Raw genomic sequence first — 25785 nt, 5'->3', positions numbered from 1 at the left:
GCTACGGGCTTGACATCTCCTTTGAAGACTGTAAGTGGGGTACGCTTGCCCATTCATATTCTGACATTTAAGTTTATCTGTCTGAACAATAACCACGGTTAAAATACCTTTATGGGATTATTGAATACACTCTGAGTGTGAGTACGGTACGCTGATTTAACTTTCAGCTAGCAGTGGGGTGGATAAAACTAACGCCATTTTGATTTATTGATTGGGTCGTTCTTCTCCCTATTTTTTGCACTGTGGTACCACCTTGGGAGGATTTGAAAGGAAACGAACCCCAATCCATCCAGCTAGGAGAAGTTTGGACCCATAAAGAAACCTTTATGAGTGGAAACTCTTCCTTGTAGACGTGAGTACGGTACGAACCATCGTGACTAACCACAGAATCTAGAAACACCTATCATCCCCAAATCCAGGACATACTACACAATATTGTTCTCCCATTCTTCTTTTTGAGGGACTTTGGACTAACCCAGAGGGAATTCCTCCATCCTATGGACTAGGTATAAAAAAGATTGGAAGATCGAACTGACAGACTGCTGAACGTTTAAGACATCTAAGTGGACTTCATTAAGCTGAGCGCGGTTGAGGTAGTTCTCAACTAGGACGATAATGCCCGATTTCATCCGATTTCGGGCATTCGGCCCGATATATCGGATGAAATTTGGCATTTTGGAGGGGTTTCTGATCTGATCCTATGCGCGTTCCCGTGAGCATCGGATCGGATCCTCCTGATTGAATGTGCTGCGCATTCAATCACGTCCGACCCCGCAGGCATGGCTGGGATCGTCCAGGATCGCCTGTATCTTGGCTGCCGGGGTGATCACCTGCGACATGTCAGACGGACATGTCGAGGAAGTATATGGGGCCCTTAACACTAACCTCCCGCAGTCTAACACTAACACCCCACCGCCCCTGCAGCTACGTAGTCACGTGCAAAAAGCCATGATGGGGCATTTAAAAGAAAAGAATTCTTCTCCCACCACAGCAGCAATGATGTTTACCCACCTTTTCTCTTACATCCTAGAGGATGCTGGGGTTCACATTAGAACAATGGGGTATAGACGGGTCCACCAGGAGCCATTGGCACTTTAAGAATTTAATAGTGTGGGCTGGCTCCTCCCTCTATGCCCCTCCTACCAGACTCAGTTTAGAGGAGCCGGTCACAGCTAGGGGAGCTCCATAGGAGTTTCTTTAGTTTTGTTTTTCTGAATAGAGTTTAGGCACAGGGAGGCTGCTGGCAACAGCCTTCCTGCTTCGTGGGACTAAAGGGGGGAGTAGTGTTCGCCCTGAGGGGTCTGAGCCACTATCTCCGCTGACAGGACACTGAGTTCCTGAGGGGAGAGATCGATCGCCGCCACAGGGGATCGCTTACCCCAGCAGCATGCCGCCAACACCCTTACAGAGCCAGAAGACGTCGGTGGCGAGTTAGTCACCGGCCCCCTGACAAGCAGGGAGCCAGTGTGAAGATGGCGGCAACAGGGTAGGGAGCGCAGTACTAACTGCGCTCTGGGGCTCAGCGGCACATGGTGCGGCGCTGTGAGGGGTGCCCTGAGCCAGCGCCTACACCCTGATACTGGTCACTCAGCCTGTCGGGGTCCACGGAACACCGCCAGCGATTCACCTCAGGCCAGTATAAATATTCAAATATGAGCGGGAGCCGGCGCCATGGAATGGGGTGGAGCTTCTCCTCAGAGCGAACCCAGCAGCATTCAGTACCATCTTTCCTGCATGCAGACTCTGACAGGGGAGAGCTGTCCCTCCACATCAACTCCAGCTGCCTTGTAACGGTACCAGGGGGTTGTAGAAGGGGGGAAGAGGCTGTGATTAGACTGTGTAACCTATTAAGGTACACAGTTATCGCTGGTAATGGGTGTCCTTATCTCCCAAGGCGCTGTGTGTAGGTTGGCTCCAATCTCTGTGTCTCTCTTGGCATTCTTAGTGGGGAAACTCTGCCATTTCCCTGTGTTGGTGGGGGTGCTTGCTGTCTCACATAAGCCATGTCTAGGGATTCTGTGTCATATGCTGCTGAAGAGATGTCATCTCAGGATGACCCCATTCCATGTAATCAGGATTGCTCTAGTTTAGCACAGATTCCATTCAGAGAACAGGAGTTGTTAACCTCTATCAAGAGTATGATTTCTCGGATCTCTACTAGAGTAGCACAAAATGAAAATGCAAATCAGGTTTTACAGACCTCTATGGCAGTTCGGTCTGGGTCGGCACCTTCAGGACCCCCTGGCACTCACTCTCAAAAACTTGCTCTTGCCCAGATTATGCAAGACGACACAGACACCGACTCTGACACGGTAGACGGTGATGGGGGAGTGCTGAGGGGGGCGGCATCTCTTGCAAAAGGGGTACAGATAATGATTGAAGCCATTAGAGAAGTGTTAAATATTGTGAACACAATGCCTGAGCAGGTTGAGGAGGCTTACTTCACCGATACTAAGAAAGCCTTGCTAACCTTCCCTGCGTCTAAAGAATTAAATACTATATTCAAAAAATCCTGGGAAAACCCAGAGAAAAAATTCCAGCTTCCAAGAAAGGTTCTAGTTGCATTCCCCTTCCCTGAGGAGGATAGAAAGAAATGGGAAACCCCACCCATAGTTGACACATCGGTATCCATACTGTCAAAAAAGGTGGTTTTACCTGTCCCGGGATCTGCCGTGTTGAAAGAACCGGCTGATCACAAAATTGACACTACGCTCAAATCCATATACACGGCTTCATGGGCGATATTATGGCCTACTATTGTCTGTGCATGGATTTCTAAAGCTATAGTAAAGTGGTCAGGCACGTTACTTGAGGAATTGGATACAATGGATAAATCTGACGCTGATTTGTTCTTACGTAACATACAGGATTCTGCGGGATTTACGGTGGAATCCATGATGGACCTGGGTTCGATGGCTGCTGGGATATCTTCCATGTCGGTCTCAGCTTGTAGAGGACTCTGGCTGCGCCAATGGTATGCCGACGCGGAATCCAGGAAAGGCATGGAGAACCTACCCTACACAGGTCAGGCCCTATTTGGGGAAGCGCTAGATGCGTGGATCTCCACAGCAACGGCGGGTAAGTCACCCTTTCTTCTTTCAGCTGCGCCTGTCACGAAGAAACCTTTTTCTTCGGATACGTCACAGTCCTTTCGGACTCCTAAAATGAGAACGAAAAAGCCACATACCACCTTCTTTAGAGGAGGGCGGGCAAAATACCAAAAACCTGCTGCTGCAGGCTCCCAGGACCAGAAGCCTGCTTCTGGTACATCAAAATCCTCAGCATGACGGTGGACCGCACGGCCTGGAGGAAGGACCAGTGGGGCGCGAGGCTCAGAAGGTTCAGTCACGTTTGGGTGACTTTGGGCCTGGACCACTGGGTGCAAGATATTGTGTCCCAGGGGTACAGGCTGGAATTTCAGGAGCTCCCGCCTCACCAATTCTTCAAATCAGGCTTGCCAGCTTTGCTGCCAGACAGGGCTATCCTACAGGAAGCCATCCAAAAATTAGCAGGGTCACAGGTCATTGTCCTAGTTCCACCTCATATGCACAACAAGGGTTACTATTCGAACCTTTTCATGGTACCGAAACCGGATGGTTCGTTCAGACCAATTTTGAATTTGAAATCGTTAAACCCCTATCTGAGGGAGTTCAAATTCAAAATGGAATCGCTAAGAGCGGTGATTTCAGGTCTGGAGGAGGAAGAGTTTCTGGTATCCCTGGATATCAAGGATGCGTACCTCCACATTCCGATTTGGACGCCGCACCAGGCTTATATCAGATTTGCGCTGTTAGACAGTCACTATCAGTTTCAGGCTCTGCCATTCGGCCTCTCCACAGCACCGAGGGAGATGATGGTTCTCCTCCGCAGGCAGGGAGTAAACATAATTCCATACCTGGACGATCTGCTGACAAAGGTAGTATCCAGGGAGATGTTGTTACAGTCGATTACTCTTACGACTCAACTGCTCAGGAATCACGGTTGGATCCTGAACCTTCTGAAATCACATTTGGAGCTGACAAGGAGATTGTCTTTCCTGGGGATGGTCCTCAACACGGAAGTGCAGAGGGTGTTTCTTCCAAGGGAGAAAGCGTTGGTGGTACAGTCTATGGTCCGGGATGTCTTGAAGCCTGCCCGGGTATCGGTTCATCAGTGCATTCACCTTCTGGGGAAAATGGTGGCCTCATATGAGGCTCTACAGTACGGAAGATTCCATGCTCGACCCTTCCAACTGGATCTCCTGGACAAATGGTCGGGGTCTCATCTACACATGCACCAGAGGATACATCTGTCGCCGAAGGCAAGGATTTCGCTCCTCTGGTGGCTGCAAATGCCTCACTTTCTGGAGGGCTGCAGGTTCGGAATTCAGAACTGGATCCTTCTGACCACGGATGCAAGTCTCAGAGGTTGGGGAGCGGTCACCCAGGGGGAAACCCTCCAAGGAAGATGGTCAAATCAGGAAGCCATTCTTCCAATAAATATTCTGGAATTAAGAGCCGTGTACAACGGTCTTCTACAAGCGGCTCATCTTCTACAAGTACAGTCGGACAATGTAACGACGGTGGCCTACATAAACTGACAGGGAGGAACAAAGAGCAGAGCTGCAATGTCAGAGGTGACAAGAATCCTCCTCTGGGCAGAAAGGCACGTGTTGGTGCTGTCAGCGATCTTCTTTCCGGGCGTGGACAACTGGGAAGCAGACTTCCTCAGCAGACACGATATCCATCCAGGGGAATGGGGCCTCCATCCGGAGGTGTTCACAGATGTGACTGTCGTTGGGGCGTGCCTCAAATAGACATAATGGCCTCACGTCTCAACAAGAAACTTCGGAGGTACTGTTCCAGGTCCAGAGACCCACAAGCAGTGGCGGTGGATGCCCTGGTTTCTCCGTGGGTGTTCAAGTCAGTGTATGTGTTCCCTCCACTTCCACTCATTCCAAGAATCCTAAAGCTCATAAAGAGAACAAGGGTTTGGGCAATTCTCATGCTCCGGACTGGCCAAGGCGAGCTTGGTACGCGGATCTTCTGGGCCTATTGCTGGAAGACCCGTGGCCTCTTCCTCTTCGCGAGGACCTTCTGCAACAGGGGCCGTTCGCTTATCAGGACTTACCACGGCTGCGTTTGACGGCATGGCGGTTGTACGCCAGATCTTAGCCTGAAAGGGTATTCCGAGCTAGGTTATTCCTACCCTAATACAGGCTAGGAATGGGGTAACGTCTAAACATTACCATCGCATTTGGAAAAAATATGTGTCTTGGTGTGAATCCAAGAAGTTTCCTATGGTGGAGTTTCAACTTGGACAGTTACTCCTTTTCCTGCAAGCAGGTGTGGATATGGGTCTACGTTTGGGATCCATAAAGGTCCAGATTTCGGCCTTATCCATTTTCTTCCAGAAACAATTGGCTGCCCTTCCTGAGGTTCAGACCTTTTTGAAAGGGGTTCTGCATATCCAGCCTCCCTTTGTGGCGCCGACGGCACCCTGGGATCTTAACGTGGTGTGGCACTTCTTGCAATCGGATTGGTTTGAACCTTTACAGGAGGCTGAGGTTAAGTTTCTTACGTGGAAGGCTGTCACTTTGCTGGCCTTAGCTTCTGCTCGACGTGTGTCGGAATTGGGGGCCTTGTCCTGTAAAAGCCCCTATTTAATCTTCCATGAAGATAGAGCTGAGCTCAGGACGCGTCAGCAGTTCCTTCCAAAGGTTGTGTCGGCTTTTCATATCAACTTTTCATATCATACCCACCTATTGTGGTGCCAGTGGCTACTGACTCCTCAATTATGTCAAAGTCCTTGGATGTTGTAAGGGCTTTGAAAATCTATGTGAAGAGGACTGCTCGTCATAGGAAAACGGACTCTCTGTTTGTCCTGTATGATCCCAAGAAAATTGGGTGTCCTGCTTCGAAGCGGACAATTTCTCGCTGGATCAGGTTCACTATCCAGCATGCATATTCTACGGCAGGTTTGCAGTGTCCGAAATCGGTTAAGGCCCACTCTACTCGTAAGGTGGGATCTTCCTGGGCCGCTGCCCGGGGTGTCTCGGCTTTGCAACTTTGCCGAGCAGCTACTTTGCCTGGGTCGAACACGTTTCCTAAGTTCTACAAGTTCGATACTTTGGCCTCTGAGGACCTAAAGTTTGGTCAAGCAGTTCTGCAGGAGCCTCCGCGCTCTCCCTCCCATTCTGGGAGCTTTGGTACATCCCCATGGTACTAATGTGGACCCCAGCATCCTCTAGGATGTAAGAGAAAATAGGATTTTAATTACCTACCGGTAAAACCTTTTCTCGTAGTCCGTAGAGGATGCTGGGCGCCCGCCCAGCGCTTCGTGATCCTGCAGTGGTTACTTTGTTCAGTACTGCTTAGTTATTGGTTCAGGACTGCCTTTGTTACTTGGTTAAGTAATGTTTCAGCCTCTACAGACTACAAGAAAAGGATTTACCGGTAGGTAATTAAAATCCTATTTATCCTAACCTACCCCTCCCATTGCCTTACCCTAAACTCCCCTTCCCGGAGCCTAACCCTGATCTCCCTCCCCCCGCAGCCCTACCCCAACTCCGGTACATACCTCCGGGATGTGTCAGAATTCTGCCCGTCGTGATCCTGCTGTCGGTCTTCTGACTGTCGTGATCACGATTACTGGTATTTTAACTCCATGTCCTGTTACCCCCTTATTGTCAGTGACTGCAATCTGGTGATTTCCCCCGGCACATACTGAAGGGGAACATAAGGTAAGGTGTGCCTACTTATCTGTGATTATATAAAGGATGACTAACCCTTTAATATTCTGCAAAACCGTGTGACTAGAGGAGAAGCTTTCGCTATGATACTCTGCACAGCACAAGTGTTATCGGTCAATACCACCTCTTCCCATTGGAGCTAAATCTGTATCATAACAAATGTCTATACTCACAGAGATAATGTTTCCATCAATATCTCACAAGAAAGCCAATGATATTGGCAATGTACTGTATGTGCTACAGTTTCTTTCAAATTCTGCCTTTGATTTAATCATTGGACAATTGTCTTCTGTTCTGCGCTGGGGACCTTCACACTCTGTATTATGCAGAGGAACCAAGAATAGACAATTTATCCAGTGATGTATTGTGCTATCTCCCAAGGCCAAATGCTTGCTGTAAATGACTTTTATTACTCATGAGTGAGTGAATTAGTCATTCATAACAAGGAATCCAAAAAATACATATCAGAAGGATTACATTTCCCATATGTGGATTGCAAAACCCAGCAAGTGGGTGTAGATTCAAATGACACAACATTTTATTTTTAACCCTTCGTCAATAATTTTCGAATGTACAGTATGTACTAGCCCTCTTCTGGGGTTCTTATATATGTTCTATTCATAGAACAATCTATGCCTATAAGATGCCTGTGGAAGGGGACTGTTAGGGCTTGGCTGCGGTAGGGGTGGGTTAGGGTTAGGATTAGGGTTAAATTCGTTGGGATGCCGCTGTTGGCGACAGTCCGTCCTTCTCTAGGATTTGTTCTTCTCTTCTACCTTGCTGTACTTGCCCGTAGATACACAGAGGTGGAACTGCAGGAGATGTATCTGCTGTGTTCCGCGAGTTGCATGGCCCCATAGGCCTATATCCCGTTGGTCCCAGATCTCAAGCTAGGACAGTAAACACCCTTGACCACAACTGTGGCAACTCAGACAACTCATAATTCTCAAATAATTTGGGAATCATACATCTACAAGATTTATTTTAACTATTTGATACAGATGGGTCCATGTTTAGCAAACTAGTCAAGATAACTGTGGACCCATCTGTATGTATATCTTAGGGTGGTCCATAAGTGTGGGAAGCACCCGATGGTCCATAAATGTGGAAACACCCTTATAAAAAGGGAAATGAGTAAGGAAATATTTATCCCGTGTCTACACAGGATATGGGAGTGGTGGAAAACGTTTTAGGGTACGTCACCAGTATGGCGGCCATCTTGATGTCGGACAGCTTCATGGATGGATCAATATCAGTTTGTTACAAAAAAAGCATAAATACCTCTGTCCACATTTAAAGAATTTAGAGCGTAGTGAGAAGCCCGGAGAGGAGATGAAGCAGGGAGCTTCGGGTGGGCGGCCTGTGACATCATCATGCCCAGCCTCCACATCGGTAAAATGCTGCGATTTGCTGGTCTGAGTCAGTGGACGGGGGTAAAAATTACGCGATTTGCGGCATTTTCGCCCCCCCACCACTACCCCACTCGCTTCACTAGGGTGCGGGCAGGACGCGGGAGATCTGCCTGCTTTTCTGGGGCTGCAGGGGGCTACCCCAAAAATCCGGAGCCTCCCGCAACTTCTGGGAAAGTAGGCAAGTATGGTTTGAGGTTGGCTGGATTTGTCTACTGCTTTGGATCAGTTGGGAATGTACTGTATGGAAGATGTGTCAAAGTAAATACAATGTATATATATATATATATATATATATATATAATAGTGAAAAAGGCAGCGGCACTCCGTCAGTGGATAAATCAAAATTTTAGTGAATCAATACATGACAAACAATGGTCACTATGAACCGACGTTTCGGGGTCCTTGAACCCCTTTATCACGCCTTGATAAAGGGGTTCAAGGACCCTGAAACGTCGGTTCATAGTGACCATTGTTTGTCATGTATTGATTCACTAAAATTTTGATTTATCCACTGACGGAGTGCCGCTGCCTTTTTCACTATTGTATTTCTACGTCATGCAGAGGGCACCCGGCTTCTACAACTATTTTCAGAGTGCCGGGCATCTCTAGAATATATATATATATATATATATATATATATATATATATATATACAGTATATATATATATATATATATATATATATATATATACAGTATATATATATATATATATATATATATATATATATTTATACAGTATACCACCAGCTGTTAGAAGCAGAAGGAGAAAAAAAAAAAACACATGGTTGTAGGATGTGTGATATTTTATTTTCTGGCGACAGATTGAGGATGTTACAGTTAAAGAATTACAGAGAGGAAAAATGTTAATGAGTGTTAATGAGATGAGAGTAGTAGTGAAGAGGACATATGGACAAAGGGGTGTGTTGCAGGGAGGGTTAAGTATGTTTTAGCTAAAGAAATATTGCAATGGAAGGTTTTAAAAGCAATTTGTTAAACATTGTGTGTGTAAGAATAATGGGATGGAATGTGTTACTAGAGATAGACATGAAGGTCACATATGTTTGCAAAAAGGTCCATCTTTTTCTGCAGCTCATTCCCAATATTTCACATACAGTATGTAGGCAATTTTATGGTGGCCCCAATTAAATCTCCAAACATTGCTCCCTGGCCAAAAAGCTGTTGTCTACCCTCTTATGGATGGTAGTGATCAGGGGCTATATATCTGGTAAAAGTGAGAGACTCCAGAGGGCACAAGTCAGAGTTCTGGATGTCACATGTTAAAGGTTCCAGATAGTACAAGTCAGAGGTTCTAGATGTCACACGGCAACTGTTCCAGATTGCACAAGTCAGATGTTCTAGATGTCACAAGTCAGCTGTTCCAGATTACACAAGTCAGATGTTCTAGATGTCACAAGTCAGCTGTTCCAGATTACACAAGTCAGAGGTTCTAGATGTCACAAGTCAGCTGTTCCAGATTACACAAGTCAGATGTTCTAGATGTCACAAGTCAGCTGTTCCAGATTACACAAGTCAGAGGTTCTAGATGTCACAAGTCATCTGTTCCAGATTACACAAGTCAGATGTCCTAGATGTCACAAGTCAGCTGTTCCAGATTACACAAGTCAGAGGTTCTAGATGTCACAAGTCAGCTGTTCCAGATTACACAAGTCAGATGTCCTAGATGTCACAAGTCAGCTGTTCCAGATTACACAAGTCAGAGGTTCTAGATGTCACAAGTCAGCTGTTCCAGATTACACAAGTCAGATGTCCTAGATGTCACAAGTCAGCTGTTCCAGATTACACAAATCAGAGGTTCTAGATGTCACAAGTCAGCTGTTCCAGATTACACAAGTCAGATGTCCTAGATGTCACAAGTCAGCTGTTCCAGATTACACAAGTCAGCTGTTCCAGATTGCACAAGTCAGAGGTTCTAGATGTCACAAGTCAGCTGTTCCAGATTACACAAGTCAGATGTCCTAGATGTCACAAGTCAGATGTTCTAGATGTCACAAGTCAGCTGTTCCAGATTACACAAGTCAGATGTCCTAGATGTCACAAGTCAGCTGTTCCAGATTACACAAGTCAGATGTCCTAGATGTCACAAGTCAACTGTTCCAGATAGCAAGTCAGAGGTTCTAGATGTCACAAGTCAGCTGTTCCAGATTACACAAGTCAGATGTCCTAGATGTCACAAGTCAACTGTTCCAGATAGCACAAGTCAGATGTTCTAGATGTCACAAGTCAGCTGTTCCAGATTACACAAGTCAGATGTTCTAGATGTCACAAGTCAACTGTTCCAGATAGCACAAGTCAGATGTCCTAGATGTCACAAGTCAGCTGTTCCAGATTACACAAGTCAGATGTTCTAGATGTCACAAGTCAACTGTTCCAGATAGTACAAGTCAGAGGTTCTAGATGTCACAAGTCAGCTGTTCCAGATTACACAAGTCAGATGTCCTAGATGTCACAAGTCAACTGTTCCAGATAGCACAAGTCAGATGTCCTAGATGTCACAAGTCAGCTGTTCCAGATAGCACAAGTCAGATGTTCTAGATGTCACAAGTCAGCTGTTCCAGATAGCAAGTCAGGGGTTCTTGTTGGCACAAGTCACAGATTCTAGAAGGCACAAGTGGTTCTAGATGACACAAGCCAGAGATTCTAGATGTAAGAGGTTTAATGTTCTGCACTGCACAAGAGGAAAGCCCTTATTCAGCTTCATTATAGTCCTTTCCTCTCAACAAGAAAATCTATTGGTCACTGCCAAACACACAATTGCTGGGTAAAATCTCCAATTCATAGCTCCTAGGAGATTTCTATGTGGTTGAGTACCCGTATGCACAAAAAGGATCTATGCAGAACTGCAGTTTAACCAATGTAGATTTCTATGCATTTTATTTTTATAAACATCCCCTATTAAGACGTTGATATGGCAACGCCAAGTACGCTTCGCTATGGCAACAAAGAGAAAGAAATGCAAGAAACATATTTGGCATCCTGGCTAGAAGTTCTACAGTATGTCAATCCCATGCTATTCACTGATAAGCCCTGCATTTGCAGTCAATTACCCTTTATCCTTCGTAGTTTAAAAGTTAGTTTGAGATGTCTCAATGACACTTCACTTAGCAGGACACTTTTGGAGGCATTTCCTAAACAATCTTTGAAGTGGAACATAAAAAGAATGTCTTGTTTCTGTTCTTTAGGGTTCTAGGAGCACCCAGTGTAATCGTACAAATTAAATTTTTTATATATTCCTTAGCTTGTCAGCGTGCATACAATTAATGCTGTGAAGTGGACAAAACTAATTACTCAAACTCATTACTCAATATTTATAAAAAAAAAAGGAAAAAGAAGTTGATAAGGATTTTTTTTTTTTTTTTAAATCATGGCTCTAAGTAAATCTCTTATTGCCACAAACTGTGAAAAAAAATTATATCCTAACTTAAATCATCGCTGGGCTAGTCTACGGGTCTTCGCCAATATCTGCGTATGGAAGCAGGATAGTAAGATTTAGGTTTTTAGGTCCAACTAGTAAAAAAAAAAAAAAGTTTTCAAAATCTTTAAACTTGGAAAAATACTTATTTCAATGATTTTCTACTGTTATCCACAGATGACAACAGAGCAAATATTGTGGTGTTTCAGTTGCCACTGTGATACCTGTTAAATACTAAGACATGGGGAAGCTATAGCCAGTATGCATGGGGCACAGTGATAAGCAGTTCTGTCGCCTGCAAAAACATCCATTCCCACTGCTTATAAGGCTTTTTCACCCTTCAATAAATATGCCTGTATGGGCGGTATGCAATTTGCTCCGGTAATCTTGGAGCTATTGATTTTGCACCGCTGCCTATTCAATTATGGCCTGTTTTCGCCTGTTTTTAAGGCATTTTCGCCAATGCCTTTTCACCTTTTCTTTTTAGTGAAGAGGCATTGGCGAAAAAAAGCTCAAAATCATCAAAAACAGCCCGCATTTTCACCGGCGCAGGTGAGAAAACATGTACAGTAGATTCGCTGATCCACATGTTGTCCGCACCTCGGCGAAAAAACTGCCCTGCTATTGAACAGGGCGAATCCCCATTTGCCCTAAAAATAGTGAAACGTCCAGTTTTTTCACCTAGGTAAAAAAAAAAATGGACCTAATTGAATACCCCTCTTAGACTACACGTAAGCGATAGCCCAAAGTCTAACTTATCCTCAGACCCAGGACAACGCATACTTGCGTTAAGTCCCTTGGCTTGCAGGGCCGGTTCTTGCCCTTGTGGTGCCCCGGGCAAAACAATAGGGGTGTGGCTTCATACGGGGCGTGGTCAGTTACGCCCCCATTTGTGCCCCCTGTAGCGCCGCTGGAAGAGAAAAAAAAATGTATACTTACTATCCCCGCTCCTGATTCCAGACCGCTGCAGACAGCCGCCGGCGTCGCTCCTCTCTTCGGATCAGCATAGACACTAGAGGTCAATTATGACCCCTAGCATCTGTGCCACAATGCTGTGCGGTGCACGATGACGTCATCGCGCACCGCACAGCAAAGGTCCCCTCCACGAAGGGAAACTAGACGCGTAGCGTCTGGTTCCCTTCACAGCGGGGGACCAGCGGGGGGCACAGCGGCGGGGGTCACAGTGGGGGGCACAGCGGCGGGGGGCACAGTAGCAAATCTTGCCATGGTGCGGCGCCCTCCGGATGGCGGCGCCCCGGGCAAAAGTCCTGCTTGCCCGTGGCAAGATCCGCTACTGTTGGCTTGGCAAGGGCTCAAGAGGCAGTGACGCTGATGGAAAGCGGCACATTGACGCCAGTACAGTGTAGACTGTGGGCTGACTTTCTCGTCCTTGAACAGACCAAGCAGCTTTATTAAGCTCAATCTTAATCAGGAGAGCAAAGAAAAACTAGGTCACTATTACGCAGAAATGTGTCAGGCTTGATTTAAACGTTTTATTTCCTTTCATCTTGATTTTACATCTACAGGGTATATTTACTAAAGTAAGAAGTGGAGCTGTTGCCCGTACCAAGTAATCAGATTCTACTTTTTAATCAGCTAGCACCTTCTAGAAGATAATAGGTAGACTCTGATTGGTTGCTACTGGAAACACCTCCACTTCTAAAAACACACACTTTAGTAAATATTCCCCTACATGTCTCTAGCAACTTTACTAAATATAGCAAGTGATATATCTGTCACTGGAGGTGGTAACACTCATTCTGTATCTCTACGATATATAATGAAATATAAACCATGCAAGTCCTGAAGATAACATCTCTCCTATACCTATTCTAGGCACTAGGCAGCCAGCAAAAGGATGAAGTGAGTATTCACTTGCATAGGTTCTATACATGTGTGGCTAACATCAGCACACGCGCTTAACGATGTGACCCCACGGGGGATCCGGCGAAGCTTCCCCTGTAGGACTGGACCCTATATAACAGGTGAGTAATGCCAACACTGTACATTGAGTCATTTTGCTGTCATAATAGAGGTCTGTGGGAACGGCAAGGACATAACGGAGGCCAATAGGGGGGCTAGGCAGGCTTGGACTGGCCCACAGGGGTACAGGGGAAACCACCGGTGGGCCCTACTGCCTGGGGCCCCACCTCCTGCTCTAAGGATCAGGTTCTAGACTGTGCCCTTGAATTATACATCATACATATGTTACCTTATACTGGACTATGGTGTATTTTCTACAATGCATTGCTGTTATTAATCTGTTATTAATCTGGTACATTATCATGCATGCAGCAGCTTAATTTACTGTATATATTTATGTAGGGGCCCAGACGTTGCACTCTCTAATGGTTAGTCAAACCAATTATGTGGCAGGCCACACCCACTCCGTGGACTGGCCACACCCCTAAATATGGGCCCCTACCACTGCATTCCTCCAGTGGGCCCTACATGCCCCAGTCCGACACTGGGGCTAGGTGATTTTGCATCATTATGCCTTGCTCCCAATCGAGATGTTGCAAAATGCAGGTTCGAGCAGGGGGGAAGAATTGATAACAAAAATCACTTGGAATCATCTCATCGCGCCCCCTTGTCCCACTCATTTCCACAGGCGGATGTTCATGGAAACTGGCAAAATTTTGGAAAATTTACCAAAAACTGAAGAAACAGAGGAAATGTTGGTTGTTTGGCTGCGGCGGTACATACACTGCCAGATGTGGCCGACCAATGGGGAAGATTCAGAACTGACCGTTGCTGTGCGTTTTCGCACATAGGATGATCAGGTAGTAACTGCGCATGAGTATGCACCGCAATGCGCACGTGCGTCGTACAACAACAATGGGCATCGCTGGTCAGCGACAGAATGGTGCAAAAATATCGATAGCATTAGCACGTTTGTGGGTGGCAACTAAGCGTTTACTGGCAGTGTACAGAAAAACGCAGGCGTGTCCAAGTGTTTTCAGGGAGGGTGTGTGACGTCAGCTCCGGCTCCAATCAGTCTGTTCTCATCGCACTGGAAGAGTAAGTCCTGAGCTGCGCAGAGACTGCACACACTGGATTTTTTGCAGCTCAGTGTACACTTTCACAGCGAATTTAAACTCCCCCTGTAGGCGGCGACTATCCGAACGCAGGACTGCAAAGTGGAGCGGGAACGGCCTGGTCTAGTATCTGATGTCGTACTGGGGGTTGACCCTAGCACAGAGTGGGTATGAAGCTTGGTCTGGCTGAGAGGCCAGGAGCAGCCTGAGGTGATATGTGACCTTGGAGCAGGAAGAGCTAGGGGTGCCCGAATATGCACTGGTGATGTCTGCCCACCTTTGCACTAGTACAGCACTGTACACTTTGACTTCCCCAACTTCTGCTGCACTTTTTTCCTTTGCCCTGGCCTTTCGGCTAGGTCAGGGATAATTTTTTATACTCCACCCCACCCCAGCCGTCTGTCTGGGGCTTATTTATTTATACACGTGTTTTGCACTATTGCACTACACAGCACTTATTTATGTTTTTTTTGTATGTCACGTCACGGTTTTTTGTTCGTGGTTTAGGTGAGACCTTTATGGGCCACCCTCTTCCCTAGTTGCCGAGGCCCTCTCCTTTTGGGGAGGGCCAAAGGCTGTTTCGATCCCCATAGGGAAGCTTCGGCCAACCTTGGGGATACTCGAGGGTCCCTCTGCGCTTCGGCAAGGGGGACCCACAGTCCCTTTTTCCCCTCAGTAGGCCTTTTGGCTCTGAGGGGTAGGGGAGTAACAGGACCCTTCTCCTTTTGGAGAGGGTTCAAGAACCTACACCCCCAGCACGTTTGGCACAGACACTGGGTGATGAAGCCACGCACCTCGGGCTTCAAAAAAAACAAAACACTGCCCCTTTATGGCTTTATGGAGCTTTCCCTCCTTCGCAAATATTCATGAGCCATTATGAATATTTTCTACTGAAAGACGTTTATGGTAAATTCCATAAAGGGCATGTTTCCTCTTCTCACTGTACTGTAGTCTCTCTGCGAGAAGAGAATCTATGAGCGAGGTTTAGTGTCACCTATCTAACGCTGCTGTGGTACAGACCCCAAGGATCCCCATGTGACCACATAGGAGTTGGATATGACTGAGATCCTGCAACCTGAAGAGGAGTCATCTACTGTATTAGAACAAACATAGCCACAAGCTTTACGCTGTCAAGATGTATTATATATGGCCCAGGGACCAAGAAATATGGCATACGATATTCTTAAACATTTCTTATCCATGTTGGAGACAGTGTGGAAATGAGAGGGCACCCTAACCACCATATGGAGGTACTGTCTGAGGTTTACTCCAGTGCATAAGGGTGCAGAGTCCAGCTTTCTGCGCCCTACTTTGGCCAGAATCCTGCTAAGCTCTTTAGAGTGGGTGTGCGGCTTCTCCGGCTGCTTGTAGCTACAGTCATGTGACCACTGACGTCAGGTTGGCACCACTTTAAAGAACTCTGGCAGTCAGTTTCACTGCTAGAGTATTAGGCTCACCGGAGTATTGGGCTCCAGTGTCCTGCTATTTCCTGATTGTCCATCTAGTTCTAACCGGCTTGACGTTCCTTTCTGTTTGCGCTTCTGGTACTGTTTTCAGTGTCCTCCAGGTTCTAATCCTCGGCTGGTATCTGACCTCCCTACTGTCTGCTCTCTGATACCTCTCCCACACACTGACCTATGGCCTGATCAACTATTCTCCAGGCTGCTCCGTTGTATATGGTTTCAAACCCACATATGGCGGAGCTTGCCACTCCTCCTCCAGTGTTATCAGTGCTGGGAACCCAGACAGAGGGCCATGACCTGCGTATCGGGGTATGGCAAAGTGCAAACTCACTATGCATTAGACTCAGTTCTGAGTCTCACCAATCCTAGCTGACAGAATTAAATCCATCCTATCCTCTGAGTTTGTGACATAGGGCTAATGGGGAATTTCCTACAGCAACTTACATCACAAATATTGCAGATAACGTTTAGAGGCTCGGATTGGCATCTGGTGACCTTGCCGCCTTGCCCACTTCATTGGCTAATCTAAACTATACTTACCTACTCTACCAGAAAGGGTGGGAGATTCCTGATATTTTGGGTAGTCGCCCACACACCCAGAAAAGTGACTGAATCTCAGGCGACCCACCCACTTCCTAGTGAAGAGGGGAGGATGGGCAGATAATAACGAGAATCGTAGGTTCTTATGGAACGGGCGTGGCTAAACAATGAACATTGTAATGTTAGCTCTGCCTCTTCCTCACGGATCCAAGATTTGCAGCATTTTGATGTTCCGGGGTGGGGCCTAATGATGTGAGCGCCAAGCCATGCCCCAAAGCAATTATTATTATTTTCTGACTAGTTACAGGTTCTTCTAACCTGACCTGTGTTTTGAAGAATAATGGAAACAGGTGCTATGTTCTTAGTCACACACACATTTAACTCGAAAAGAAATCATGTTTTTCTCCTGATCTGTCACCCATATGTGTAGTGTTTAGATATGCTATCTGATATGTAAGTACTTTTTTTGTATTTTTGCTTCAGACGCTGCTGTAGCGCTGTTCTCCCCCGTCTGCCCGCGGCTCTCCCCCATCCCCCCCCCCCTCCCCCGTCTCTCTACCTCTCCCCGTCCCTCCTCTCCCCGTCCCCGCATCACAGCCGCCGCTCACGGCAGCATCCACCCGGCTCCAGCAAGCAACGTCTCGCTTGCTGGAGCCGGGTGGACGCTGCTGTGAGTGGACGCTGTGATACATCCTGCGGCGCTGCTCTCCTCGTCTGGCTGCCAACGACTCTCCCCGTCTCTGCTCCCGCATCTCACGTCGACTTTTTTTAAAGCGAAATTGAGATGGTCGAAAAGGGGGCCCGTTTTTGACACAAGCACGTGGATCGGCAGCTATTCCGCCGATCCACGTTCTTTTCGACAAGTCGAATTCCTCAACTTGTCGAATAATTTGGGGTTAGATTGAATAGGTCGAAACCCCTTCCGACCTAAAAAAGTTGAAAACTGACGGCTTTTCGACAGACGGCAGCTTTCGACTTCAATTGAATATACCCCATAGACTAAATCAGTGGCACTTGTAGGGGAGCACTGAGTTGGTGGTCCAGGACCAATTCAAAATATTTAGGGTCAATGTAATAAGCAAAGCAAGTGCTGGTGGCTGCCAATCATAAAATATGTGGACAAATAGAAGCAAATTTTGTCCAGGGCCGGTTCTGGCGCTCTGTGCGCCCCGGGCGGCAATAGGGGGCGTGGCTTCATACAGGGGGCGTAGTCATTTATGCTCCCTGTACAGACTGAAATGATGTGCGGTGCGCGATGACGTCATCACGCACCGCACAGCAAAGGTCCTCTCCACGAAGGGAAACTAGACGCGTAGCGTCTAGTTCCCTTCGTGGAGAGGACCTTTGCTGTGCGGTGCGCGATGACGTAATCGCACACCGCACAGTAAAGGACCTCTCCACGAATGGAAACTAGATGCTTACGCGTCTAGTTTCCCTTTACAGCGGCAGCGGGAGGGCAGCGGCCAGCGGCAGCAGGGGGGCAGCGGGGGGCACACAGCAGCAGCGGATCTTGCCCTGGTGCAGCGCCCTCCGGAAGGCGGCACCCCGGGCAAAAGTCCTGCTTGCCCGTTGCAAGATCCGCTACTGATCTTGTCCCTCACCGCATAACTGGACCTAAAGATAACATATAAAGACAATTACTAAAAAAATTTTTTTCAAAGTTTCTCAATAAGAAACTTTTATCCTAGGTGTGCCGTGAAAAAACATGCTGATACTCTAGGGCACGGTGATTCAAGAAAGTTTGGGAAGCACTGGTCTAGACTCTAAGTGGGCCTTGTGGCCAGGGTTTGGGAAGCACTGGTCTAAACTCTGAGTGGGCCATGAGTGCCAGGGTTTGGAAAGCACTGATCTAGACTCTGAGTGGGCCACGAGGCCAGGGTTTAGGAAGCATTGGTCTATACTCTGAGTGGGCCATGAGGCCAGGGTTTGGGAAGCACTAATCTAGACTCTGAGTGGGCCATGAGGCCAGGGTTTGGTAATCACTAGTCTAGACTCTGACTGAGCCACGAGGCCAAGGTTTGGGAAGCACTGGTCTACACTCTGAGTGGGCCATGAGGCCAGGGTTTGGGAAGCACTGGTCTACACTCTGAGTGGGCCATAAGGCCAGGGTTTGGGAAGCACTGGTATAGACTCTGAGTGGGCCATAAGTCCAGGGTTTGGGAAGCACTGGTCTAGACTCTAAGTGAGCCAAGAGGCCATGGTTTGGGAACACTGGTCTACACTCTGAGTGGACCATGAGGCCATGGTTTGGGAAGCACTGGTCTAGACTCTGAGTGGACCATGAGACCAGGGTTTGGGAATCACTGGTCTACACTCTGAGAGGTCCATGAGGCCAGAGTTTGGGAAGCACCGGTCTACACTCTGAGTGGGCCATGAGGCCAGTGTTTGGGAAGCACTGGTCTACACTCTGAGTGGGCCATAAGGCCAGGGTTTGGGAAGCACTGGTCTAGACTCTGAGTGGGCCATAAGTCCAGGGTTTGGGAAGCACTGGTCTAGACTCTGAGTGAGCCAAGAGGCCATGGTTTGGGAACACTGGTCTACACTCTGAGTGGACCATGAGGCCATGGTTTGGGAAGCACTGGTCTAGACTCTGAGTGGACCATGAGACCAGGTTTTGGGAATCACTGGTCTACACTCTGAGAGGTCCATGAGGCCAGAGTTTGGGAAGCACTGGTCTACACTCTGAGTGGGCCATGAGGCCAGGGTTTGGGAAGCACTGGTCTACACTCTGAGTAAGCCATAAGGCCAGGGTTTGGAAAGCACTGGTCTGCACTCTGAGTGGACCATGAGGCCAGGGTTTGGGAAGTACTAGTTTAGACTCTGAGTGGGCCATGAGGTCATGGTTTGGGAAGCACTGGTCTACACTCTGAGTGGGCCATGAATCCAGGGTTTGGGAAGCACTGGTCTACACTCTGAGTGAACCATGAGGCCAAGGTTTGGTAATCACTAGTCTAGACTCTGAGTGGGCCATGAGGCCAGGGTTTAGGAAGCACTGGTCTAGACTCTGAGTGGGCCTTGAGGACAGGGTGTGGTAAGCACTAGTCTAGACTCTGAGTGAGCCATGAGGCCAGGGTTTGGGAAGCACTGGTCTACTCTCTGAGTGGGCCATGAGGCCAGGTTTAGGAAGCACTAGTCTAGACTCTGAGTGGATCATGAAGCCAAGGTTTTGGGAAGCATTGGTTTAGACTCTGAGTGGGCCATGAGGCCAGAGTTTGGGAAGCACTGGTCTAGACTCTGAGTGAGCCAAGAGGCCATGGTTTGGGAACACTGGTCTACACTCTGAGTGGACCATGAGGCCATGGTTTGGGAAGCACTGGTCTACACTCTGAGTGGACCATGAGACCAGGGTTTGGGAATCACTGGTCTACACTCTGAGTGGACCATGAGGCCATGGTTTGGGAAGCACTGGTCTAGACTCTGAGTGGACCATGAGATCAGGGTTTGGGAATCACTGGTCTACACTCTGAGAGGTCCATGAGGCCAGAGTTTGGGAAGCACTGGTCTACACTCTGAGTGGGCCATGAGACCAGGGTTTGGGAAGCACTGGTCTACACTCTGAGTGGGCCATAAGGCCAGGGTTTGGGAAGCACTGGTCTAGACTCTGAGTGAGCCAAGAGGCCATGGTTTGGGAACACTGGTCTAGACTCTGAGTGGTCCATGAGGCCAGGGTTTAGGAAGCACTGGTCTAAACTCTGAATGGGCCATGAGGCCAGGGTTTAGGAAGCACTTGTCTAGACTCTGAGTGGATCATGAAGCCAAGGTTTTGGGAAGCATTGGTCTAGACTCTGAGTGGGCCATGAGGCCAGAGTTTGGGAAGCACTTGTCTACACTCTGAGTGGACCATGAGGCCAGGGTTTGGGAAGCACCAGTCTAGACTCTGAGTGGACCATGAGGCCAGGGTTTAGGAAGCACTGGTCTACACTGAGTGGACCATGAGGCCAGGGTTTGTGGAGCACTGGTCTACACTCTGAGTGGACCATGAAGCCAGGGTTTTGGAAGCAGTAGTCTAGACTGAGTGAGCCATGAGGCCAGGGTTTGGGAATCACTAGTCTAGACTCTGAATAGACCATGAGGCCAGGGTTTGTGGAGCACTGGTCTACACTCTGAGTGGACCATGAAGCCAGGGTTTGGGAAGTAGTAGTCTAGACTGAGTGAGCCATGAGGCCAGGTTTTGGGAATCACTAGTCTAGACTCTGAGTAGACCATGAGGCCAGGGTTTGGGAAGCACTGGTCTAGACTCTGAGTAGACCATGAGGCCAGGGTTTGTGGAGCACTGGTCTACACTCTGAGTGGACCATGAAGCCAGGGTTTGGGAAGTAGTAGTCTAGACTGAGTGAGCCATGAGGCCAGGTTTTGGGAATCACTAGTCTAGACTCTGAGTAGACCATGAGGCCAGGGTTTGGGAAGCACTGGTCTAGACTCTGAGTGGACCATAAGGCCAGAGTTTGGGAAGCACTGGTCTAGACTCTGAGTGGACCATGAGGCCAGGGTTTGGGAAGTACTGGTCTACACTCTGTGCAGGCCATGAGGACACAGCTTGGGAAGCACAAATTTAAACTATACATAAAATTGTTATCACGAGTAATGATAGAAAATTGGTAAAAGGAAAATAAATTTATTCAAAATAACTACAGCATCAATTGCTAATATACAGCTATAAAAATCAAGTAAACCAACAAAATAATAAAAAATAAAATAAAAAAACCCCCACAAAAAGAAAGATAAAAGAAATTGAAGTCTCACTGAATGGTAGGCTGGGACGCGTTTCGCCTCACCTGGCTGCTTCCCTATTACCCGAGGAAGAGGTTAGTTGCTGTAAAACTTTTAATCAGGAGAAATCAAAGCCTGATCGACCCAAACCCTGCATTTTGTGCCCAAAAATGAACACTGTTATTTTAAACTCAGCGTCTATTGAGGTTCACTAGTCGGTACCATCACCAACATCGGGACAATTGGGACATATATGAAAACACAGCCTGGCTTGATTATCTTCTGTACTTGTATACGTACATATATTATGTGCGTGTCTGCGTGTGGTACTAGCTGTGCTCTCAGTTTGACGCTATTTCGTTTTAGACTTTGTTTTCCTTTAAGTGAATAACAACCATAGAAGTAAAGTGTTAAGAAGCTACATATCAGTGTAAGCCATGGATTAATTTGAGGTCTCACAGGCTAGTAGCGAGGAGATATTTACAGTAATACTAAATTCAGCATGACACTGGAGGATTATCCCCCAACATTGGCAGCCGGTCAAAGCAAATGCGGATATATCAGCATTCAGACTAAGCGTCAAAGTACAGAAAAGTAAACTAAATAATATTCCTAAAAGGCCACTGTGGGGGGGGATATTTCTTCTGTTTATTTTTGTATAATTTTAATGAAGACAGTTCTGTATTTTCCATAAGCCTAGGCATGTGCCCATCGCCGTCCTGAATAAGGGGAAGGATAGAAAAGGTTCTGCGCACAGTTTATTTATTTTTTTATTTTTTTTATTTACTTTGCTGCTTCTGATCTTTACCAACAACCAATTTTCTAGTAAACATAATCGAGGCGGCGATGGTATTACCATCATTGGTATACGAGCCATACCTGCCTATTCTACCGGAATGTCCGGGAGACTCAAAAATTTAGGGGATCAGCCTGCCGGATCTGGCGACCTCCCTAGTTAACAGTCTGAGAAGGTCATTCCCTGGTTTGCAGGGAATCAGGTCACCGTGTCCCCCACTGTCTGATGATGTAAACCGCAGCGTTGAGCAGCAGGGGGCACTGCCATGATTGCTTAATTTGCCGTGCCAATCCCCATCACCTACCAGCTCCACCACCTTCAGGGTGGGCACCTTAATATATTGGCAGTATGGAGGTGGACTATGCATGCAATCATTCCGGGAGTGAGGTGGTAAAAGCCTGGTGGGTTAGAGGTCTCCTGCCCGTGCTGTAGGGGAATATCAAGGTTATCGTCCTATTATCCAAGCCGCCCGCTGTTGGGTGAGAGCCGCTCTCATATTCCGAGGGGAGTTCTATGCATATTAAGTCTTTTCCATGTTTTTATACATATTTTAAATAAATATATTGGCACCTGTAAAGTATTATAACTATCATACAAAAGTATATATAGTATTTCATCCAATATATGCTAATGTCCATCTACCACTTTCAAATTTGATACTGGTTTCCTGCTCTTTGGGAGTAAAATTCACACCTTTTGAAATTCTGTTAAAAGCCTTGGTTTTTCCTAACACGTGAAGTGGCCCATTGTATTTTTTCAGCCCTTTATTTTCATATCTACAGTATACTGTATGACACTATGGGTCCTACTCATCACCTGTTATGGGCCCGTTACACGTGTGGATACACTAGTTTCTGCATGTTCTATGTAACGAGCCCGTTCACTGTTAAGGGTCTGATAGGGGTTGTGTACGATATCCTGACAGTCAAGATCCTGACAGTCACAATCCTAGTGATTTTCGGTGAGTGTTCTAACCCTTACCTACCCATACCCTACAACATTTTACACATAAAAATTGGTACAAAGTAGAAAAGGGGGCGTGGCCACGGGTAAAGGGCCTTTTCCTATACTTTCAATGGAAGTTTGGAGAACCAAAAATCGGTGCAGACCATAAAAAAAAAGGTACTGTACCTGTTAAAAAGTTACAGTTGGAGGGTATGCCTACCCCTCCCGCAGCCTAACCCTAACCATACCTTTCGACAGCCTAACCCTAACTGTCACCTTCTGCAGCCTAACTCTAACCGGGTATGGGTCATTAGGTCGACCACACTTAGATCGACAGTGACTAGGTCGACACCTGAAATAGGTTGACACAGTTATTAGGTCAACATGGGAAAAGGTTTTTTTTTTACTATTTTTGGTGTTTTCTTCGTAAAGCGACGGGGAACCCCAATTAGTGCACCTAGTATCCAACAATGAAAACTGAAAGTTTTAAAGGTATCTTTAAAACTGACTTTAAGTGCTGTTGTGTAATATTGTTGCTCTTGTTAAATTACAAAAAGCTAGTCTCTGGATACAGCTGTTCTCTATGCAGAGAGCACAGTACAGCTAGGCAGAGGCGTCACAGAGTGTGGTGACACCCGGAGCGCACTCTGTATTATCACACACACACACCCCCGCGGGAGCCGCGGGCGTCCGAAAAGTGGACGTAGCCCAACAGAAAAGGGGGTGTGGCCTCGCAAAAAATTTCTTCGCTCCGGGGGCATGTCCAGCTTCCCCGAAGATGCTGGCTGCCCCCGGAGACTGCTCAGCGTGCCGTGCCGGCTGACAGGAGCCGAGTGCTGCAGGGGTTTATCTCACTGCAGCACTCGGATCCTGTCACTGCAGAAGAGCTGGCACTTTGGTGTCACCCCTTACCGAGGGGGACACCCGGGTGCGGGCCGCACCCCCCGCACCCGCCTTCTGACGCCACTGCAGCTAGGCAATGAAGAAATAAACAATTACTCCTGATGGTATAAACACATGGCTGAAAAGCGCAGAGTGAAGCCCAAAAGCATAGAGGACATAGCAAGTGAGTAAATGAAAGTCACCCAAATGTGAGATCGCCACTTAAGCTGTGTGATGAGTTTCTGGGGGAGATGTACTAAAGCCTTGCAAAGTGATCAATTTCACAGTGATAAAGTACCAGCCAATCAGCTCCTACCTGTCATGTTACAGGCTGGGCTTAAAGTCTATGACCATCCCCAGACTGCAGGAGTCACAGCTATATACATATTCTCTCCAAACACATCTGGCTCTACTCTAACATGTTGTATAACGGCTCTGACCCCGATACAGGATTTGTGGTTACAGTGTATGTAGTTGCCGAGATTTTCCGTGTCAGAGACAAGTCACCAAGAGGTTTAATAATTAAATCATCTTAAAACACAGTCACACAGACATTGATTTAATAACATCCCAATAGACTACCACTGAGAGGAAATGAGTCTACGGACAAAGCATAATTCGAGCACTGTGAGTTCCGGTGTGTCTGAATTAAACGCTAGTACATGGGAGGCTTTGCTTCTTCCACGACGTATCCTATGGGATGTGATCTAACATGTTCTCTTTGGGTTTTCAAAGCTGTGACTACACATCACGGCCTCCTGTGTACGGATCTCGCCTTGTTACAATGTCGCAGATGTCATGTATTGATCACGGTCACCGCCATTCTCAAATATGTATCGGTTTAAAAAAGCTTTGTTTCTCATTTGTCCCTATTTTGCTGCGTGTTAAAGAATCAATTCAGCTGCTATGTGTAGTCAGGGTGGGATACCAAGAGGGCGATGCGTTGGATATATGCCCGAAGTGGCTGGGATCTGGAACGGGTGGTCTTCAGTATGCCGGCTGTCGGGATCCCGGCGCACAGTATACCGGCGTCGGAATCCCGACAGCCGGCATACCGACACTTATTCTCCCTCGTGGGGGTCCACGACCCCCCTGGAGGGAGAATAAAATAGCGTGGCGCGTCTAGCACGCCACCGTGCCCGCAGTATGGCGAGCGCAGCGTGGCGAGCACAGCGAGCCCGCAAGGGGCTCATTTGCGCTCGCCACACTGTCGGTAAGCCGGTATGCTGGTCGCCGGGAGCCCGACCGCCGGCATACCATACTACACCCATCTGGAACTATGAGGTCTATGTACTAAGCTTTGGAGAGAGATAAAGTAGACGGAGATTAGAGGGTATAGGGGGTCATTCTGAGTAGATCGATAGCAGCCGTTGTTCGCTGCGTAGCGTTCAGTGAAAAATCTGCGCATGCGTATACACTGCAATGCGCACGCGCGTCGTACGGGTAGGCAGTCCTTTGTAGTTTTGCACAGGTTCTAGCGACGATTCCAAACGCACAGCTGATTGCAAGGAGATTGACAGAAAGAGGGCGTTTGTGGGTGTCAACTGACCGTTTTCTGGGAGTGTTTGGAAAAACGCAAGCGTGGCCGGGCGTTTGCTGGGCGGGTGTCTGACGTCATTACCGTGCCACTCGTCGCAGCAATCATCGCACAGGATAAGTATCTACAGGGCTGGTATTGTTCTGCACAAAATGTGTTTGCAGCTGCTCTGCTGCACAGGCGTTCAAACTCCTGCAAAGTGAAAATACACTCCCCCGTGGGCGGCGACTATGCGTTTGCACGGCTGCTAAAAACTGCTAGAGAGCGATCAACTCGGAATGACCCCTATAGTTACTAAGC

The 25785-nt window shown here is 47.4% G+C and overlaps 1 protein-coding gene across 7 annotated transcripts in view; it reads right to left on the bottom strand.

Annotated features, from left to right (window-relative positions):
* ATP2B3 (ATPase plasma membrane Ca2+ transporting 3) overlaps positions 1-25785 on the bottom strand; it is a 671061-nt gene that overhangs the window by 625643 nt on the left and 19633 nt on the right. The gene's annotated exons all lie outside the window — the stretch shown is intronic.

This window comes from Pseudophryne corroboree, chromosome 8 (assembly GCF_028390025.1).
Source record: "Pseudophryne corroboree isolate aPseCor3 chromosome 8, aPseCor3.hap2, whole genome shotgun sequence".
Lineage (NCBI taxonomy): Eukaryota > Metazoa > Chordata > Amphibia > Anura > Myobatrachidae > Pseudophryne > Pseudophryne corroboree.
The sequence above is the reverse complement of the archived record's forward strand: the minus strand, read 5'-3'. Positions and strand labels throughout refer to the sequence as shown.